This window comes from Homalodisca vitripennis, unplaced genomic scaffold, assembly GCF_021130785.1.
Source record: "Homalodisca vitripennis isolate AUS2020 unplaced genomic scaffold, UT_GWSS_2.1 ScUCBcl_387;HRSCAF=2268, whole genome shotgun sequence".
NCBI classification, from domain to species: domain Eukaryota; kingdom Metazoa; phylum Arthropoda; class Insecta; order Hemiptera; family Cicadellidae; genus Homalodisca; species Homalodisca vitripennis.
Genome location: NW_025776506.1, coordinates 107,551 through 116,949, shown reverse-complemented (window position 1 = coordinate 116,949; position 9,399 = coordinate 107,551).

Genomic DNA, 9,399 nt, shown 5'->3' with positions numbered 1-9,399 from the left:
AAAACCGGAAGGCAAGTGCCCCTGGTAAGACAGAAGTCAAATTTTTTTTAATCGATTTTTTAAATTCTGTTTTGTAGAGCAGTCGTTTCTGAACAAGTAGACACAAAATATTATGAAATAAAAAATATATTTATATAATTTATAACCTTTTTTTCTAAACCAATACATGTTTGTTTCGCGAACTTAATGCATTTTGCGTTTGCCTAAACATTGTTTATATATTCATGCAGCAACTTCAAGTGAATTATTATTGTTGTGTTGGCTAAACTGTCTCACAAAAGAGAAATCCAATACAGCTGTTGTTGTGCATGATTACAAAGGTTTTGTTTAATGCATGCAATAGAGTGTACTTTGGGAAGTAAAACCATGAAAACTACATGAATTTTCATCAATAAATAAAGATTATATGCAATTTTTAGCTAACATCTACATTTTTAGTAAAATGTGGCTGGGACTGGTGCAGATACCTCAGTGCCAAGAGCTGGGAATCTGGCAGATCCCCACACAAAAATCTACGAGCTCCTCAAGTGTGAGATTTAATGGGGTGATCAACCGAGGCGGAGAGAAAGAGTGGGGATGGAGGGGCCCCTCCTGCCAACTACAGATAGCCCGTGTGAGGAGCTCGTGTCAGTTTTGGATCCATCAGTATAAACATAAACATAACCTAAATGTGATAGTGACATTTTTTCTAACCACAATTGTTTTAGAGTTTCTTTACTCGTATTCTTTTTACTTACTTCTAAATTGGAATTAATTATATTAATATAGAACTTTCTTTATAACTCCAAAGACACTTTACACGAACATATCTGCAAAACATAGAAATTATATCGAATTAATTATATTAATATTGAACTTTCTTTATAACTCCAAAGACACTTTACAAAATGTGAGATGGTGCACAACGAATAAAATGTCATAATCTTTTTGTGCTATTGGAATATATTCAAATTAATAGGGCAAAAGCAACATATTATAATGTGGAGTCCTTAATTGGTAGTAAATAAATTAATAATTACACTACAAAATCTGTAATAAGAGTTATGTAATAGCTGTAATAAACTAAGGGTATTAAAAAAGAAACTTGCGAGTAAATATTCAACCAAAAACAATAATAGAAATATGACAAAACCAATGACAACTACCTGACTTAAATACCTAACATAGCACGTGACATCATTAATAAATACAAAATTTTGCTAATTATACGTATTATATTACTGTAACTGACAAATTCAGTTTAACCCATTAGTGCATAGCGTCCTAAAAATAAGACGCTTGATAAATAATTTTTTTAAGGGATATTTTAGTCTAAAAGCAATTGGAGTTGGCCCCACTGCTTCCTCTAGATACCACAGCTGAGGCAGAGCACATTATTAGTTGAGTTCAACATAACCTCAATTTGCTACATGTTGAAATGTCTCGCAACAATTTTGTTGTAACACACCAAGGGTAAGTTTATTTTATTTATATTTTATTAGATATAGTTTTGTAACTTTAACTATATTTCCTACATACTAGTAATACAATGAAATGAATGTTGCATCATAAATGTTAATACTGCAGTATTCTTACTTTCTTTGGCGATTCATTCAGCAGCGTCCCATTTTTGGGACACTATGCAACTGGGCAATCGTGAGGACCATTTCAGACCTTTATACCACATAGCTACTTTTTTATTTTACAGCTGTAGTACATTTTTTTAGTGTACTTATTTATTGTTTTTGTTCTTATAATGTTTTGTAAAATTAAAATTAACATTCCCTATGAAAATTAAGTTATAAATAAATATAGGCTAAGTTCTACAAACATGTACGTAAATACATTACGTGTAGACCTAATTTAAATTTGTTTTCAGCCTAACTGTGGAGAATATTTTGGCGGAGTTAGAAGATGATGATGATGATGGAGTCGAAAGACTAATCTACATTGTTCCCCCGAACGAGTTTGGAGAAACCGATGTGGACAGTGATAACTCGGATGACGAACATGTAGGAAATATTAACAATCTTGGGCGCAATTTACTTCTGAGTGAATGTGAAGTTCAAACTGCTTGTTCACCTGATGAGTCTATCTTAACAGTAAATAGTTCTTGCATGAGTAATGTTCAAAGGAATGATATATTTACTGCAGGGATTGAGACTGAACGTGAGGCAACAGCTCAGGATCCACAACCAAGTAAACTTAGCATAAATTTAGTTACATCTAGTGAGTTAAGTAAAGGGATCAAAAAACGCCCCCATAAAAAACTAAGTATGCATTGCTTTAACTCAGATAGTGAGGGAAGTGACAATGAACCGACTAGAAAGAAAACTAAACGGAACAAAAATGATAGGGAGAAACATTTATCAAAAAAACAATTAGCTGCAAAAGTAAAGGAGGAAAAAATAAATCAGTGGAAAACTTCTAAACCTAATTTTGGAATGGAAACTAATTGTGAGCATTTGCCTTGCTCTGATGAGGCTATGGAGAGCCAAACGCCATTTGAATTTTTTTCATTATTTTTTAATAACGAACTGTTAGACTTGATCTGTGAGCAAAGTAATTTGTATGCTTCACAAAAAAATGTAAATTTGAATTTGACACGTGATGAACTGCTTGTGTTCTTTGGTGGACTGCTTATGTCGGGGTACGCAAAATACCCCAATAAAAGAATGTACTGGTCAAGGGACAATGATGTGCCCACTTTGTTGTCTGAAAGTATGCGTTGCAACCGCTTTGAACAAATCTTACGCTTCCTCCACTTGAATGACAACAGTAAGATTGATTCTGATAGGCTCTACAAGCTACGACCATACATAGAAATCTTGAACACCGCTTTTGCCCAACACGGGGGCTGGATGAAAATCTTTCAGTTGACGAGAGTATGATTCCTTATTATGGTAAGCACTACTCTAAACAATTCATCAGAGGTAAGCCAATACGTTTTGGCTTCAAAAATTGGGCAATATGCTCTTCCAGTGGCTACCTTGTCAGTTTTTCAATTTATACAGGTGTTGACAAAACTCGTGAGAGTAAGTTTGGACTTGGGGGTGATGTGGTTATTGAACTATTAGAAAAAGCCAGGGTTCCTACAAACAGTGGACACAAGATTTTTATAGACAACTTTTTTACCTCAGTTCCACTCGTAAAACATTTGGCTGAGATTGGAATTTGTGTAACTGGAACATTGAGAGCTGACAGAAGTGAGTATTGTCCGTTGAAAAGTCCTCAAGATCTTAAAAAAGAACCTAGAGGGTCCTATGACTTCCGAACTACTGAGAGTACGATGTTGGTAAGATGGCATGATAATAATATCGTTACAGTGGCCACAAACCATGAAAATCTAAATGTGGGAACCACAACAAGATGGTCAAGAGAGAAAAAAGCAAAGGTACAAGTGCAACAGCCTACGGTTTTTGCCATTTATAACAAAGGAATGGGGGGAGTTGATCTCCTTGATCAAAACATTGCAACATATAGGACACGAATGCGCCAACGGAAGTGGTGGTGGCCTATATTTGTATACCTTTTCGATGCATCAGTCTCCAATGCATGGTTACTGAACAGGAAACTTCTTCCCTCTCAAGACTCCATTCCCCAACTGTTAAAATTCCGGAGAAATTTGGCTTTATTTATATTGAAAAAGTATGGAAAACCCTCTACTCAAGGGAAGATATCTCCTAAACCACTCCCAGAAGTGATACGTGACAACACTGACCACTGGCCATTGGAGAATGAAACACAGAGAAGATGTGCTAACTGTACTGGAAAGGCAAAGTTCATTTGTTCAAAGTGCAAAGTGGGACTGCATCCTAAGTGTTTCATGGACTACCATAACAGAAAGTAACATGGTAGTTCACAAAAACCTGTTGTAAATATTGATTTGTTAACTATATTTGTGCTTAGTTCCATTTTATTTACCCTCTCATGTTTTAGAATTTTATCATACAATTTGTAAATTTCGTCGAAAGACGTTTTAAATACTGTGAAATAAATATTTTCATTTTAGATGGTGTTTATATTGACATCCAAACACTTATGCATAAAATTCTTTTTTATATTGTACACATATAATGGAGAAAGATACAGTCATAGCGTAACTTAAATTTCTGCTAAAATTTCACTAATGTAGTCACAGTGCATGATGTCCTATTTATAAGACGGCTGAAATTTCACCAAGGTAGTCATTATGCATAACGTCCTATTTATAAGACGGCTGTTATTTCAAAAGTAAACTATATAAGTTTTTTTAATATATTTTTCCCATGTTTTATAAAGTGCAAATAATGCATTTAAATTAGTTTCAAGAAAAAAATTTACAAAAAAAACTTTATGCACTAATGGGTTAAGATCATATATGAGTATATTTTTTGTTTACAATTTTAAACATTTATATTTATGTAAGAAATATTACACTTATATTATAGAAATTTTATGTAATACGGATGATGAAAATAATTTAGTCCTACTGATCTCTAATGCTACGAATATAAAGATTTATGATACAATTACAATTACACAAATTTATTGAAGACTCATTAATTCGGATATAAAACGACTCATTAATTCGTAAGATAATAGAAATCAGAACCGTTCTGAACTGAGTTCGCTATTAGCCGCATGTACAGAGTTTGTCAGGAATTTTCGGGATTTATCGGTACTGCTCGGCTCTGTCCCCACTCTTTCTCTCCGCCTCGGTTGATCACCCCAATAAATCTCACACTTGAGGAGCTCTTCAAAAATCTTGGCATCAAAAGGGTTAATATATTTCTACCGTATTTACAACAACTTTTAACTGTATCGACAACTTGAGTTTGTTGTCAATAAATTAATAGTTGAAGAATTTAGGAAACCAAAACAAACGTGTCATGAAATAATCAGTGTTGGATTTGTGTATCAAGCTTCTTACGTACCGTACAGAGGTTTCAGCTGCAGCATATGAGATTGCTCTATATTCTGTTCCTATCTTTTACGCGTTTCTAGGAATGGCCTTCCTATTTCCCAGTTTATATTTCTATTAAATTATTCTTCAATCTATTGTGAATATTTTATTCATAAATGGTAACCAATTCTTGAATTTTTTTAATATTTTTATGCTGATTCTAATCATTTTCACAGTTTGCCTGTTGTGCGAGTATATTTATTGGATATTAATGAAGCTACTATTGTTTTATTGGCAGTACAGTGAATATAAGGGATATGATTCATTAAATTCAGCACCGTATTAAGGGGAGTTGAAGGTCGAAGGGTCAAAAAATAACAAAAAATTTTTTTAGCTAAATTTGTTGTCTGTATCTTTCTGTACATTTTGATACCAAACATGGCCTATAAAAGTTGTTCTAAGCATTTTTTATTTAGTTTTATAAAATAGTCTGCATAGCCAATTTGCGACCAGTTCAGCTTTCACCAACTTCTATTGACGATAATTATTTCTGTATTTGTTTGCACTTTGCATAGTACCCAAAGTGAAGAGTAAAGGTTGAAGAAAAATCAATGTTGGCAACACTTACTGCATATTATTTGTTGTCTATTGCTGTTTTTCTTGTCTGCTTAGACTAACCTAGTATTGTTTACTGTTGTTTTCTGGTTTGTCAGTGAGAAAGGTAAACAAAGTGTTGTTTTTGTTTATTATTTATAATAGTGAATTATTTTAGAGTTTAGTTGTAAATATGCCGAGAGTGCAAATAAAAAAAACGTAAGTTTCACGGTAACAGGTTTACAAATGCTAATCCAAGGCAGGAAGCAGAGACTGAGGTTAGGCCTAGGCCTTCAGTCATCAGTTCTGCTGAAAAGAAAATTGCAGGCAAATTAGATACTTATGATAGCTTTCTTGTAAGGAGTGTGGATCTGACGTTTTGATAAAAGACGATATAGAAAAGCGTAATTGGCTGGCAAGTAATTTACTTCTAAAGTGTACAAATGATGACTGCACATTTAGTCATGAATTTTACTCTTCTAATTTTATTGATAAAAATAATACTTTTGATATCAATCTAAGAATGTTTTATGGTTTGCGGTGCATTGGAAAGGGGCCAGAAGCTGAAAAACTTTTGTGTAGAATGTTGAACTTGCTTTCGCCTTGCACCTATGTAAGTAAATATACGAATACTCTCAGAAACCAAGGGCGGATCCAGAGGGGAGGCGCGAGGGGCGCGCGCCCCCCCCTCGGTAGTCACAAATTCAAATTTTTGTTTGTTTATAAAAGATTTAAGCTTAAAGTAATACTATATTGTTCGTTAGTAAAGGGTGCTTTCATCGGCCACACTATTCGTAATTGGTACTGTCGGTGTTTCAAACATACATTTTGTACTTAAGATTGTAGATTTAATTCGTGTATGAGTAGAGGGGAGGTGGTAACAGTGCGTATGATCACCGGAAGGGGTGGGGGAGCGGTGCGTGCGCATGAGTCGTCCTAGTCCGCCCGCCCCAACGATAGGCCTACACCACACCGCCTACTACGGCCACTCAGTTGATTCAGTGCGTACGTTCGTGAATATCGTGAAGTACCCGTTCGCTTGTGTTTAATAGCTTTTTGAGTGTTAACAGATTTTTGTGCAATATGGATCGTTATCTTGTTAAAAGACCAAAGTTAGACAATGAAGTTCCTTCTTCAAATGTTGAGGTTTCCACCCAGCATGAGGTTACAGACGTGCCGCTGCCACCACAATCGGCGCCATCATCCTCCAATTCACAAGTTAGTATCTCCGAAAACATGTGCTCTTTCGACATCGGGTCTCACATTAACAACATCTCTAAGATGAGTGACCATACTAAGTATAGTATTTTTACTAATCATTGGAAGCCTAAAAAGGACTTTAAGTTTCCTACATCCTCTCATGTAAAACGAGGACGGGAAGAACAAAGAAAAGCTAATATTGGCCATTTTGAAAAGTATCCATGGTTAGTTTTTTCAGAAGCTAAGCAAGGGCTATTTTGTAAATTTTGTGCAGTACTATGCCATCAAAAGTTAGTTGGAGGACAGCATACAGTTTCTTTAAAGAAATTAGTTACTGAACCTCTACAGAAATATGCTAAACTCTCAGGCAAGGACGGAGATTTAGAAAGTCACGCAGCGACACAATATCACAAAGATGCTGAAATTGACGCCAAACATTTTATATCTGTTTTTGAAAACCCTGAGGGAGAAATTCTTAATTTGTTAAACGAAAATAGGAAGGCCCAAACCATGCAGAATCGTGCAAGGCTTGTGCCAATAATTAAAACTATTTTGTTGCATGGTAGGCAGAACATACCCCTTAGAGGTCATAGGGATGATGGCAGTTTGATTGAAGTTGGAGATGATCCAGTACAAAATGACGGCAATTTCAGGGCACTTTTGCGATTTAGAATAGATAGCGGGGATGTTCAGCTTGAAGATCATTTGAAGTCTGCAGGAGCAAACGCCACTTACATCAGCAAGACAACAGCTAACTGCCTTATAAAATGTTGTTCTGATGAAATTTTGGAAGTGATAACTCAACGAGTATCAGAAGCTAAATATTATAGCATAATATTTGACGAATCAACAGATGCGTCTCATACTTCTCAGCTAAGCCTTAGTTTACGTTACCTGTATAACAATGCTATAAGAGAAGACTTTGTAGGTTTTGTTGATCTCCACGGTACGGGTACGAACTATTCTGATCAAGAAGTTGAACCTGTTATCACGGGGGAGGTTTTAGGACAGTCTGTGCTGAAATTCATGCAACAGCTTGGTTTGAACATGAATAACTGTGTAGGGATCGGTTGTGATGGATGCTCTGTCAATATGTCTGACATGCGAGGAGCAGTGACAGAAATTAAAAAAATTGCCATAAACAGCACCTTATGTGGCTGCAGTAATCATGCATTGAATTTGGCTATTTCAAAGTGCAATAAAGTCCAAAGCGTGAGAAATGCAGTAGGCACTGTAAAAGAGATTTCTAGATTTTTCACCTCCTCGGCCAAACGGAACTCTATTTTGAAAAAAGTACTGGGACATCAAATGAGAGGATATTGTGAGACCCGTTGGGTAGAACGGCATGAATCAATTTTTGAGTTTACAGAAGACCTAACAAAAATAGCCGAGGCACTTAAAATTGTCTCAAAGTGGAATGATAGCTCAACAGCAAGCAAAGCAAATTGCTTATTGTGCTCTATCTCCACTTGCGAGTTTATAATAACTATGCATTGTCTTAGTGATATAACGGATGCAACCTGTGTTCTTAGTAAATATCTTCAGTCAGAAACCATAGACTTGTGTTCAGCAAGAGACAAAGTAATGCACACAATAAAAGTACTTCAGAATAAAAGGCAAAATCCTGATCAATTCTTTTCTCTGATTTTCAATACTGCTGAAAAGACTATGGAGTCTATGGGCATAGAAGTTCGTATTCCAAGAATTGTGGGACAGCAAGTAAATAGACCAAACTACCCCTCAACGTCCAGTGACAGTCGGGAATGTACAATACAACATTGGAAAAAATCCGCATACATAACAATCCTGGATAACATTATTGCAGATATGACAGATAGATTTTCAAGCGATTCACTGGAGTGTTATATGCTGAACCTAACCGTTCCGACAAACTTGGACAAAATAGTGGATATGAAATCTAGTTTTGAGCCCATATGTATGAAGTATTGCAGTTTAGTGTCATTGAACAAAAACACGATGCTACTGAAACTTATGAACGAAGTATGCTCCCTCAAGAACATTCCTAATTATAATGAATTTAAGACTATAACTAAAGCAATGAAATGTTTTGAAGCATTAAATGAAAACAGCTACCCTCTTCTAAGGGCTTTGGTACAAATTCTGCTTACTCTTCCAATTTCAATAGGTAAGTAATTTTTGTTTATACTATTTTTTCAAAATTATTTATTAGCAGATAATTTCTAAAACCAGTAAAACTAATAGTATTTTCTTAAATCGTGTGGTTGTTAGTAAAAAGTATTTTTTTCATTGGTATGAAACATTTGACCTTTTTTGCCAATCTGTTAGAACTTATTGTTTTTTCCAACAGCAACGGCAGAACGATCTTTTTCAACTCTGAGAAAATTGAAGTCATGGATCAGAACAAGGATGGCAGAGGATAGGTTGACTGGACTCGCTCTGCTAAACGTGCACAGGGACATCGAAGTATGCCCCGAAAAAGTCATTAACAGATTTGCAAGCCAAAAAAACAGAAGACTCGATTTTGTACTTTAAAGATAAAATTTTGTATTTTTACAACTTTTGTCAGATTATATACAGTTTATTGGAAATATTACATTGTTTTCATTTATCACTTTAGCCCTTTTTTTCATTAGTATACAATAATAACATTATATGTCAAATTACAGAGCTTTGACTACCAACATGAATCATATGTGTAAAAAATCTCCCAAAATCTCAGACCGCCCCCCCCTCACAAAAATCCTGGATCCGCCCTTGTC